We start from the raw sequence: 14082 nt of genomic DNA on the forward strand, positions 1-14082 counted from the left end.
ACCCAGCCTACTCACTGAGTGTTTCTAAGAAGACTTATTTCTGCTTTCATAGCAGAAATGCCACAATTTGAAGAGTCCTATACCTCCTGGGGGTTATGAAAAGAAAAGCTGAGAAACTGAGAGAATCATATTAGTACTCCATCACAAGCAATCCATCTAAAATAGTCCTTCACAATACCCCCTTAAAAAATTTAGGGCTTCCTCCCCATTTGGGCATGTCCTTTCAAATCCTTTTGACAACCATATTCTCAAAGGAGGAAGGCATATGTGCAGACTTATGCAATTTCCCCTTTTATTGTAATCTCACTAGATGTGTGGTCCCATTTTCATTTCACATGATACTCACCTTCTTGCTTCTTTAGATAATTGCCAGTTTCTATAATGATTTTGCTTTTATTTCTGTTGATGACTTTCAGACGTAATGGGTTGATGCCTTCTTTAATGGGCTCAATGATTATAAACCTCTATTAAAGCAGAGATCTGCATGCCTTGTACTGACAGTAGAGTTAATTGCTTTTACAATTATGATTTTATGAGAAATACATTTTTTTAAAAAAATTTGTTGGTACTCCACTTTGAAGTCTTCCGCGGAAGAAGAGGAATCCTTTCCAAGGCTGCTAATCGCTTACTTTTCTCTCTTCCAGCATTATGTCTAGATTTCTCAGCACATTTCTTCAGGAGGTGAGTCCTGCCCATTGATACAGACCCGTCACTCATCTGTAGTTTGCAGGCAATCTAACCTGACTTCCTGCACTCCTGTGGGGTTGTAGACAGAGGGGCTGGCTTTTTCCACATCCATGCCTCTTTCGTGCTGCTTCTTTTGCTTCCTTCTCTGATAGTAGTCTCCTCCTTTAAAGTATTAACCTCTTCACAAAGCCCTTCCGGATAATGGTGGTAGCGGCCAGCGCCTGGAGGCTCGGCCTCACTTCCCAGTCTACGGATAATGGTGGTAAAAGTACAGTTCCTTGACTCCTCCTCTCAGAGCACCCTGCGTGTAGCCGGGAGGCTGCCCCGTCACATAATCCTGGCATGGTCTCATTATGCCTCACATTACTGCTTTAGACTCTGAACTTCTGGAGCTGCGCTTTTAATCTGCAGGCATCACAGAGCGTGCAGATGGCCCCCTCGTGTTTGTTGAATGAAGCAAGCAAGAAAGCAAAACATCAAGAACATGGCGAAACCAAGGGTATTTGTTTGGTGTTTTAGTAGATGTGATTTCCTGCGATTTGTCTACTCTAGTGAGATGAATTGCAAGAGCCTGAACTTCCAGGTTCCTGCTGTTCACGTTTAGCCTCCTTAATGCATCATGGCTGATTGGATGTAGAGAAATTCTCAATTAGTCTTGTTTTGTCATGGTGCAAACAGCTCCACCCAGAAATGATAACAAAAATACCACACAGCGGCCTGAAATTGTCGAGGGAAAGGTACCTTATTTGATTCTAAAATCTTAACATACATGATGTTGTTACCATTGGAAGGACTCTACCTCTGAAATAGGTGTCAGAAAGTCTCCACCAGGTACTGTCAGAGTAGCCTAGGCTTCCGAGGCTGAGTACGTGCAATTATGTTTCACTAGGTAGAAGCTGGGGGGCACATCCAAGCTATGGTGGCCAGAAGTTAAAGAGCCAAAGTGGAAAACCCAAGACAAAGTTCTTCAGCAACAACTAAGTTCACCTCTTTATTAGCATCAACCAAAAATCTTAGAAAATCCTGTTCTTTATAACGGTGAGTTATCCACCTGCAATGCCTTAGTAAGCTCATTTTTAGCACTGAAGGAAATTCAAAATCAAACAAACCAAAACAAAAATCTTGCCTTCCCTACCCTTCCTAGTCCCCACCCCAGAACTTCATTCTCGCTTAGTTAAATCCATTTCTCTCTCCCTCAGATGTAAGAGTACTTATCTCATTGTACCCAAGGACATATGTAAAATTTTATTACTTAGAAGTTGGAATTCAAAATGGCCAGAATAGAATGGTCTAAAATACATAACAGTTGGCATTGAATCTCATGGTGATTGCAACGTGACCCTGGGTTATGTACCAGACATGAGAAAGGGGGCGGAGCTTTAAGGCAAAGGTTCAAGTCTCACTTTCTATGTTGTACTGACCTTACATGTCTAAAAGGAATGAATGATCTGGACAAAACAAATGTGGAAGCAGACAAAAGCGGTCACTGTCCTTAGTGACTCTCAGGGTTTGCAATGCATTCCCACTAACACATGTGATTTGAGATGAGTGGAATTCCTAGGAAAGATTTCTGAATTAAGAATTAAATGTGGTGGCCCATGGATGGCTCAGGTCATGATCCCACGGTTCTTGGGTTCAAGGCTTCCTTCAGGCTCTGTGCTGACGGCTCAGAGCCTGGAGCCTGCTTCAGATTCTGTGTCTCCCTCTCTCTTTCTCTCTGCTACTCATGCTCTTTCTCTGTCTCTCAAAAATAAATAAAAACATTAAAAATTTTTTAAAAGAATTAAATGTGGAATGAGTGGTAAATGTCATGATAGGATCTCTGAAGTATTTGATCGACTCTCCTACAATATTTCCACTGAGAATTAAATTTAGGTAGGATGGGGTTGAAGGGTTTTTGAAGATTATCTAATTTCTGAGAGCCGCACAACTGAAGCTTACAATAAAAACTCAAAAAACAAAAAAGACACACACGGACATGAACACACATGTGCATACCCAGGGAAGTTTACAATTTCCTTAATGGGGAGGGTTCTCTTAAACAGGGAACGAATGTCTCTCGCCAGTGTGATTAAAAGAAAAATGTTATTACATTAAAAATGAAATGCCATTATTGAACAGTATTTGTGTACTAGCGCTTGAAAATAATTTTATGAACAATATAAAAATGCCACGAAACTAATCTTTAAAGCCACCTATAATATATTTTCATTTATATATATATATATATTTTCATTTATGCCCTTCTCAATTTGAGTTTAAGTCATTAGTTCAATCGATAGCAAAAATAAGGTAATGGATAATGGAAAGAATGCTTTGTATTTCCATCACCTTCCTTTCAAGAGTGTAGGCATTTTTGTCGTTAGAGCTGATGCTTAGATGTGAAATTGTTTTTACTGAGTTATTGATGACTGTATCTATACAGAGCCTAAGTCAAATTATAGTGTATTATGGAAGCAATAGCTTCCTTCAATTTTTTGCATTATTGTGCTATAAGAGCCACCTCAGCCCATTACCAAGCTGCCATGAATATTGTGTCTAGACTATAAGTCACCTAGATTTTAACCAAATTAAGTCTCTACTGCATGACTTAGATTTAGAATCTTCTGAACATAGCAATGTATTCTGTAACCATGGAATTATTGTAAGAAACAACTAAAACACAGTGTCTTATACACAACGGGCATTCAATAAATATTTGTTGAATTGCAGACATGACCTGGGCGTACTACGAATCTCTCCTATAAATGAATTAAGAGCTACCAATCTATAACACTTTCATCATGTCATCAGCCTTGATATATGAAATGATGTTCCTGAGGAAAATTTGGAACTCATATTAAACAGAATAGAATAGACTAATGCACACCTTCTGAATGAACAATACATGCTTTTAATCTATCCCAGAAGGCAATCGATTTCTTAATGGTAATCAATATATGTTAAAATTTCCTCTTAAAACTCACTTCACTGGCAAGGACCACTCCAAGGATATGCACAAATAGACTAAACATTTTAAAATGTTTGTTTATTTTTGAGAGAGAGTACACATGCACACATGCATGAGCGAGGCAGGGCTGGAGAGAGGAGACAGATATCCAAAGTGGGCTCTGCACTGACAGCGGGGAGCCCGAAGCAGGGCTCCAATTCAGGAACCGTGAGATCATGACCGGATCCAAAGTCAGTTGCTCAACCGACGGAGCCATCCGGGTGCCCCAAGAATAAACATTTGTAAACAATAATGTCAAGAATAAATCCCATTCATATTCAGGAAATATACCATACATTTAAAAGGAGAAAAAATACATTTTTGAAATTTAAACAATGAGTTCAACTTTCTCTAAATATCTAAATTTTTACTTGGCAAGAATTCTCAGATTTATCAAGCCAGTGGTAGGTTTTGTACCATGAACATCTAAGGGAATTAACTTCTATCCATGAATGCTTAACAAGATAAACCTAACCGTTTAACTTAAATAGTGTTCAACATGGACATATGTGTCCAGCTCCAAGTCATCTCCACTAAGAAGATAAAGAAGGAAAAAAGAAAGGAAATGGATTTGAACAGAAGAATAAAGAGAACTAGGCAACTCACTGGAGTTTCTATATGGCTTATTCTATTTAATGTAATTACTCAAGAGGGACCTTTAAGAAGGATTTTTCTGGAAGGATTTAAAAAAAGGAAATCTGTCCTCTCTTCCCGCACAGTCACGAGGGGGCCTTGCCTAAAGGTGGGCTGAAAACAAACTTCATTTTTATAGCAATAAAAATTTTGAAAGTTTGAGTTCTGATTTGTAACTTACTTCACAGTCAGTTAATCAGTTGGGTTATATAATTAAACTCGTTTTTAATAAGGCAGAAATCACCAATGTGTCTATATTTAATCACATTAACACATGTATATTTTTTTACTCTGTGGATATAAACTTACAACCATAGTTCCTGAAAGAATCCCAGGGACTTAGGAAGTCAGGAAGGATGGATTATATTTGGAAAATGCTGTTCCTTTTTTGGAATAAGCGCTCATATTTGTGGGGTTTTTTTTCATTTTTTACAAGTTCCCATTGGTAGTAGAATCTTCTGTTTCAAACTCACCAGCTGAGAAAACTGAGTCGGTTTTCCCCTGTGAGATACCCGTTCAATTTTCTAAATTCAAAAGGTTATAACATTTACCAGTCTTCATTACCCAGTAACAAAGTCAAGATCTTTTCTGATAGGCAAGTCTGACAGCCAAGTCTTCAGCACCACTGAGTAATTTGTCTGCCTAGGTGTACAAAGAGTTAAGTACAAAACAGGAGAATTAAAGCTGAACACTAAAAGCAGTAAGTGTTTTACTTCTATCTCATTTGGGACCTCCTAAGGGAAGAAACTAGTGAGCTATGCAGACTTGAGGGGAAATAAAAAAAGAAATTGTCCCAATGCTATTCAGTAATCAATTGGAGAAAAAAAAAATCAGTCAGTATCAGGTAATAAAATATGGAATTAGGGTAGAGCACTTGCCTGAGGATATATCCTGTAGTAAAGGTTATTTTTCATGATTTATAAGGGTTTTTAAAGAAGCTTGCGGAATGCCACAGGAGAAATGAAGACTTCAGAAAGCTATACGTTGTTCTGCAAGTGCTTTCATAATACTTGTTTATGTTTTAAGGTGGGGGGTGGGGGAGAGATTGTACAGTGAGGTGGAACGGTTATTGACCAGATTGATCATGGGAACAAATCTGCCGGTGGTAACCTTGTTTAATGATATGTTGCTGGGCTCAGCACCTTGCTGAGGCTGTGATTCTTCACCGGCTGGGGCCGCATGATGGATCGCGGCGGGAAGCTGATGGTGCAATCACTCACCGGCCGTCACCGCCACCGCATCGCCTGACACCTGTCCCTGCTGAGTGGGGCGGCCAGGCTGCCCTGCCCACTGGGAGACACAGGGGCTCCACCAAAGAGCACGCGGAGCGCTGTCTTGGCCCCGCACCTTCCTTTGTAGGGCATTTCTTTCCACTCTGGGCTTATGCTCCGCCCCCCACCCACCCAAATAACTTGAGCCCTCCTGCCTCCCGCCGCCCTACACCTTAGGCTTCTCAGTTGTTTCCTCGCACCCAAAGCTCATTAGGGTTTGTTTTCCCGTGGCCAAACAGAAGACCAAGCAAGGCCTTTAAATCGGAGTGTAGATTTCTGAAACACCTAAAGATTCAGAGAATAGGAGTCTTTTATAGAAAAAGATGAAATCATATTGCATCCTTATTTTTCTATTTTTTATAAATGCATTAGTGGACATTTTAATAAATAATAAATTTTCAAAAATTTATTGTTGCATTTTAAGGCAAAATGATGCTGAGATCGTTTGGCATGGTGTCACGTGCGCCTAGGTTATTACACTGGGATCTGTACTTTTCATTTCTGTGTCTCCACCATCTCACATATAACAGCTCAGAAAACTGGACACGTGAAATCCATTTCAGAAAGAACGAAATAGGACAGGTGAATACTTTTCCCTGCTCAACCAATCTACAATTCCCTATTGCTTATTCTCATTCAAGCTAAGCTGGTCTCTCCCTCACAAGGTAACCCCAAACACGCTCTCCAACATGAAGGCTTGGGATTCCTCAGGAAGGCTTCACGTTCCCATGATCCACCGCTTGCTCTTCCTTGCCCCTGCTTGGAGGTGTCTCCCTTTCCTTCCGTTTACCAGTCCCTCTAGAGCCAGCGTGGTGCCGCCTCTTACAAGAAGTATTCCTAGATTCCTCCGGCCTCTGTTCACCCCTTGTATTCAAGGTTTGTTGTCTGCCTCCTCAACCGGTCATTGCCTCCTTCTCAAGTCCCACATTCTGTTAGGCAACACTTGCTAACTCCATGCTTAGCTCTCAGTTGGGACCTGAGACTTGGGCTAAACCCATCAGTGCCCTGAACTGCCCTGATGGCAAATCTGGTTCAGGGTCAGGAATACAAAGTTTATTAAGGTTTTGAGAAAATGCAAGGGCAAAGACGTACTCTCCCTGGGGCACAAACAGACATGCAGGTATAGGGGCTTCTGGGAAACATCTGGGGACTGTGAGCAAGCTAGGCTTAGGATGAAGCGGACATTGCTGAAGGTAAGGAGAGGACAAGAAAGATGCAAGATATTTGATACCTCACCGAGACACTCAGGTCTCATTGATGCGAGTCCAACGATTACTCAGCAGAGAACTTCTCTTTGGGTTTCAGCCAGTTTCTCAAGGATTCTGTTACTTGCAACTAAACACCATCTTCTCTGAACTCAATTTTCATTTATGATAAATACCGTGCTGCATGCTTTGGCTTTCCTAGATTTTGAATAAGCAACCATCTTCTTTTCAACAGGTCAAAAGCTTTTTTTTCAGTTTGTAATATACATATATATTTTTTAATTTAATTATTTAAATTCCAGTTAGTTAACATACAGTACAGTATTGGTTTCAGGAGTAAAACCCAGTGATCCATCACTTCCGTAGAACACCCAGTGCTCATCCCAGCAAGTGCCCTCCTGGAAGCCCATCACCTCTTTAGCCCATCTCCCCACCCACCTCCCCTCCATCCACTTTCAGTTTGGTCTCTCTATTTAAGAGTCTCTTATGGTTTGCCTCCTTCTCTGTTTTAAATCTTATTTTTCCTTCCCTTCCCCTATGTCCATCTGCTTTATTTCTTAGATTCCACACATGAGTGAAATCACATGACTTTTGTCTTTCTCTGACCGCAAAGTTGAGAGCGTTTTGAGGGTACACAGACTGCTTTGAGTCTTCTGTGTTTCTCCCTGACACTTTGCCCTGTGCTCTTTGCACTGTGCTGGGACTGCGTAGCCCCTCCATCCTCACTTGTGGGCTAATTCCAAGGACAAGCCCATCGTCTCTGCAGGCAGGGGCGGCACCAGCTGGTCTGCTGCCTGCTGACTCCAGTGGCAGGAGAGCTCATTGGTCTGCAGGAAGGAAGTGGTCATCATTTCTATCAGGGAGATTTATAGACAACGAAAGTGATGAAGAGCTCGCTCGGCACATTTTTACTAAACTATCCAACATACGTCTATTGACCCGATCTAAGTTATACTGCCCGTTCTCTTATGGGCATCTCAGTCTTGACGCAGTAGCTAAAGTGTTTCCCCAAAATGCCACTTGTGATTTTTGCCAAACTACCATCACTGCTTAGATGATTTTATTTCTCTGCTGTTTCTCCTGCTCTCCCGCCTCCTTTGGGATCCAGGGAGGGAAGTGATCTACACAAAAGAAACGGCCTGGTAACTGACCCTCAAAAACTATGGCTGGCAAGTCAGAGCCTTAGGGCTACACATACAGTCACTAAATCTAAACACCCAAATGACTGCTGTATTTACATGTAGCTACTTGTAAAACTAATACAGGAAAGTGTATACATTACTCGCACAAGAAAGTTTGCACGTCATCTCTATCTTCCAGATGTCAACTTAAGCACATTATGTAGACAGTCTATGAGCATACTTTAGACACAGATTCCAAATTTTTAAGATTTTCTAATCAGTCTCACTTCCAATAGAAGAAACATCTTCTCATCTAAATGCATGTAAAGTATAAACTATTTTGAAAAAATACACTTCTGAGAAAGACTAAAACAGCTTGCTACCCTTCAAGTTAGGGTTCTCAAACTTTATGGCACCTAAGATCTCCCAGTGCACTTGTTACAGTAGAGAGACCTGGGCTGGGCCCCCACTGTCGAAGGATCTGGGTCAGGGCTCCAGCTGTGAGACGGAGGCGATGCTGGAGCTGTGGCCCCATGTTTTGTGCGGCACCGCACACCTCAAGCTCCCCCAAAATGCCCTCAGGGTACTTGCAGGGTGACGGTTTTCCGTTTTTCTGCCATCTGGGGCAAGTAAGTTGCTGGGAGACCATTGAAAACAATCACATTTTTATTTATATGCTTTTGAGCCTCTTCAATTTCTCTTTACAATCTAGAATTGTAGATCTAGTAGTTTTCCTATATCGCTCCGTGGCTGAAAAGAAAATAATAAGACGGATATTCTGAGTTTATGCATTGAGTTGAAGGAACACCTGTATCCTGACTCGGCTCCACATTAGAATTTGCCTTTTTTCTTCGACAGGCACTTAAGCTCTATCTTTTTTGTGCTCTCGATATTACTAATTACATTGCTTTCACTTGAAAATGATTCCTATGAATATTATTATTTATACTCATAGAAATACATCAGTATGCCAGTCTTCATAAATTTACATGAGCAAGCTATGTATATAATACCTCATAGGAAAAAAAGAGCTCACCTTGTACGCCCCGAAGACTTAGAAGCTATAAGATATAAAACAAAAAGTAGCTGCCTTAAGATCAACTGGGAGTAGAAGGGATGCAGAAAAGTACAAACTGTGGCTTCTTTTTTTTTAATTTTTTAATATTTTTAATTTATTTTTGAGAGACAGAGAGACACAATGTGAGCAGAGGAGGGTCAGAGAGAGAGGGAAACACAGAATCCAACACAGGCTCCAGGCTCTGAGCTGTCAGCACAGAGCCTGATGTGGGGCTCAAACCCACGAACCATGAGATCATGACCTGAGCCAAAGCCAGACGCTCAACCGACTGAGCCACCAGGCGCCCTGAACTGTGGCTTTCTAATGGGGAGCTCCGCTGTGATACGGTCGGTCTCCTTAGCTAGCCTAGTCAACTCACTCAAGATTTATTTTTAAAGGCATTATCCTAGGTTGCAACTAAAAGGTGCTTTAGGAATACTGAACCTGATAACCACGTTCTCTATCCCTCAAGAAGCAAAAATTGAAATAAACAAAAACAGGAGCTACATTACTCAAGCTAACTGAAATCGATTTTTAAGCTCGAGATTTTCATATAATATATATATTTTTATTTCTTCACTCTCTCTAATGTGGGTGTGCCAGTGGGGTGTGTAGGTGTGTGCTTTGAAAGACAAACGTATAGACACTTGTATTCATTGAACAATACCTCCTATTATTCAGAAGAGAACTCTCCACTTCTCTTTCTTTTGAGGGGGTGTCACCACAATCTGCAGAGAAGAAGCTGAACACTGCAGCGCCTTCCTCCTTGGTTGATGGTGGCAGCTCGGGTCTGCTTTGGAGCATGTCATATATGGTAAAACCTTGGTCTGTGACCCTAACTCTTTCCGGAAACATCCTTGTAATCCAAAGCAATCGTCTATCCAAATGAATTTCAAGAGCCATTGGTTCAGTTGTGATCAGATGGCACTTGGCGTCACATACTACTCACTTTGCAAGATATTGCTCATTTATCAAATTAAAATCTATTAGAAATGTTTGCTCGTCTTGTGGAACACTCACATAGCAAGGTTTTACAGTATTTATAAAGGCAAAAATAGGTTAACTTGACAGCTCTGTGGTATCTCATTTTGGCTTTCCAATTGTTGGGTCTATGTGTATACTTAAATACAATTGTCAACAAGCCAGTGTGAAAAGGACAGGTACTTATTCACATCCATGCCAATCGAAGTTTCCTTCACGCTCTCCCAAGGTTCATTTCATTTAACTATAACCACCTTTCAACAGTGGATACAACAATCTGCATCCATTTTATTTGTAAGTCATAAAGGGATATTGAAACAGAACTGAAACTCACTGGTATTTAAGAAAAAGGCAAGTTTCTCTCTATGTATACATACAAGTTATTTCTTCTGGAACAAGAACTGGGACAGCGATATTCTAATATAAGGAAGAGGACATTTTTCATTTTAAAATAATAAATGACATGCTAAAGGCACATTCTGCATCATGAACACATAATAACTACTGGTCTGGCATGGCGGTTAACATAAAACAAATGGATAGAATTAACTATGAATGTAGTACAGCCTAGTGTTAACTACAATAAAGCCTTGTGTATTTTAACGTTGCTTCTTTATATTTCAGCATCTTAAAATGGACTCTCCTCACAGATACAATATTAAAGGTCTTCCAAATAATACTTAAAATCCTTGGGCAGGGGACAGAGGGGGTTGCTGTCTTTCAACATTTCTCCAAATGAAACTAATACACAATTTTTAAAAGACAGGGGTTGACAGTTTCTCGTTACATATGTTATATCCATAAATACAGCAATCTACACATTTACTCGGCATTACACATATTGAAATAATATCCATTAATTTTCTAGTCATTGAAAACCACTATAGTGAAAGCATTTAAGATTTTATGCTCCTTTTCATTCCAATGTTTTTAAAAAAGAGAGAAAATGACAATATAAATTATCTTTTATCATTATATTTTTCTAAATGTTGTTATATAAACATTTACCCCAAATGACTGTTATTTGGGTCATTAGATTTTTAAATCGTTGTATTAGGCCAGATTGTTGCTATAATAAGGGAAATATAAAAACAAAAATTCTTCACAGGTACAGGTCTCTTTTCAGAAAGAAATGTATCTGCTAAAGTGTTTAACATATACATACATACTATATATAATATAGTGTATATATATATATAGAAAGAGAGTTTGCCAGTTTCAGAAAAATTCACTAAGCATAAATTGATGTTTGAGAACATAATTTAGTTGGAAATTTTTTTGGAGAAATTTAATATTATTAATCTATAATTATATATTGTATATTATATGATTGTAACAATAATTCCTACAATTATGAAATTCAGATGTCTTGATCTAAAAGAATGTTCTGGTGTCAAAATAAAGGGAATGTGTTAAAAAGGCCATTTTAATCCCCACTCCTGTTCTGCCATTTTAATCCATCTATCAGGCTGTATATAAAAATCACAAGGAAAAATATTAAAGCACTGTGGTGAGTGCGTGAACATCTGTGGACATCATTGAAGCCCCTTCATAATCCCAATGAAAGAAGTTTTACATTTTAAAATCTGAGACCTCCTTATGCAAATCATTTTGCCTTTAGCCATTTCAAAACGAAATGAAGGACCTGGAGGATTTTGCAGTTTTACATAACACTGGTGAGTTGGTTGTCAACTTTGATCTTACATTAATTAGTTAAGATCTTGACTGATCATAGCAAAAGCAAACCAAAAAATCTGGTCCCCGGTTAAAATGGAAGAATAGCTACAATCTATAATGATGAAAATTCCTGTTTTATCTGTAAGAGGCTCCGTGTTTGGTATTATCGAAGGGCGTATCCTAACATAATTCATTGTCTTGTAAAGTGATTCACTTGATAGAAGTACATTTTTAAACCTTATTATATAGACATCAATCTCAATGGTAAGTTGTTGTAGCTTAAGCCACTTGGGGTAGAAATCAAACATGTTTGGGGGTTTTTGTGTCTAAAGACTAAGATTTGAGGAAAATAACTTTATATACTTTAACACAATTATGAGATATTAGGTTGTGGCCGTACTTCTAGAACATCTCAACTGTAAATAAAATGAAGTCTATTTTGTTACAACTCACTGTTCTGTTTTGGTTTGGTTTGGTTTTCCCTCAGCATAAAGTTTATGCTAAGATAAAGCTTAAAGCTATATTTAACTTTTAGAAAATACGACCTTTCTAGTATCTATGAGGAACTAAAATTTAAAACTCACTAAACAGCCAATCCCTGCGAAGAATTTCCTTTTCCCTACAGGTAGCACGAAATGGAGCCCAAATGACAGGACCCCATCTGAGCCTCCCCGGCTCCCCCAGTCTGCACAAACCCACTCTATCAATCATGGCAGGATAATGCATAGTGGTTGCACCTGTGACAGGAAATGATTGAGTGCTGAACACAGGGCCGGCTTCGCCTGTCGCTTTGTGCATTTGTATTTCTCCAGGGCCGGTTTGAGAATTTCCAGAACTTGGGGGCGGGGAAGGAGGGATTCCCATTGTATTTTGAGAAAGAAATAATAATGCATTTTGATTATAAAGACAAAACACAAAAGAGAAATTAGGCGGCAGAATGGCCCGGTCCGCTCAGGTGTGGGAAGGCACCGGTGCAGCGCAGGATGCAATATTATTAAGCTGTAATTTGGATTAGAAATAAGTAGAGGATGCTGACCATGACCTTTTTTTTTTTTTTTTTTTTTTGGAGATGTCTTACTCACCCAGTTGCAAAACAGACGTTTGTTCCTTTACGACCACATAAAAGGAAAAGAACAAAAGGTCAAGGCTCACCTATTGTCCAAAAAGGCTGTTATAACATAACCTAGTTTAAGATAGGGGACAAAAAAATATTTCTTTATCTTATAAACTCTTCTGCAGTTTTTTGGAAAACTCTGATTTAAAGTCATAATCTTATTTAAACAGTTTGAGTAAGTGCCATGATGTTGTGAAATTGAAATTACAGTATATACAGCTTAAATCATTTTCTGCTAATTCGGCCATTTATTGAAAAATATATACGGTGGAAATCTATGTGAAAGTACCTATTTTACAACATTTAATATTTGAGTTGATCCTCCCATGTAGAACCATATGTATTTCCTATTATACAGGAATAAAATATTGATGATATATTTTATTGTATACATTGTTCACAGAATTCGAGCTTGGGTTTCTTAAATGACCAAGTGAATACTTCTGTTAAAATAATAAGAGTACCTATCAAAGAATGGTAGAGGATTGGGAATAACCAAAAGTAAACACACACACACACACACACACACACACACACACACACACACCAGTAACTGAAAACTCTCCCCAACAAAGACAAGTCGGGAGCACCAGAACAATAAAAACAGCAAATCTTGATGTGTAAACTCAGTTTCTCCTGTTAGGATTTGCATTTTTGTCTGAAGGACCATTCTCCGTAGCACAGGACCTCGCCACAGGCTGACACTTCTAAACCATTTTGTGGGAAAAGCGTAGGCTGCCGAGTGCTATTTTATTTTTCCTATCCGGTGTCATTACCTTCCACCTCCCTAAATGTAGGCAAATAAAATTACAGAGAAAATAAAAGGACTGCAGCTTTTTGAGGGTGGCTGGTTCGGGGACAATCGGATTTCCCTGGGTAATGTATATGCAAACACACACGTCCGCTCTCATTGTTTCCACCGCGGAGAATCTTTATCGCCCGTTCCCCGAGCCTTTGTTGACCCTTCGCGAGCAAAGTTGCTTGGCTACTAACAGAGGCCGCTGACGAGGCGAGAGGGGTGGAAACTGACCGTCCGCGGGTGCTAACGGATCGATCACTGCTAAGGGGTAGGGGTGGGGGGTGCAATAAAGTAAACTGCGGGGCACTTCGGCGCGGTGAGACACAATTCGCCCCAGGGCTGTCGCGGCCAGCTGTGCAGCGCCGAAGCCTTTTCCGTCAGCGACGGGTCACCAGCCACACCGCGGGATCGGGGTGGGAGGTCCGGCCGGTCCGAACCGGGGGAGGATGCGGGCTGAGGCCCCAGCCGGCGGCGCGAGCCCGGCGCTTCCAGCCCGCCCTCGCCCGGCCCGGCGGCGCGGCGCTCGCCCCTCCCCAGCCCGTCGCGCT

Source organism: Suricata suricatta, chromosome 3 (genome assembly GCF_006229205.1).
Source record: "Suricata suricatta isolate VVHF042 chromosome 3, meerkat_22Aug2017_6uvM2_HiC, whole genome shotgun sequence".
Taxonomy (NCBI): Eukaryota; Metazoa; Chordata; class Mammalia; order Carnivora; family Herpestidae; genus Suricata; species Suricata suricatta.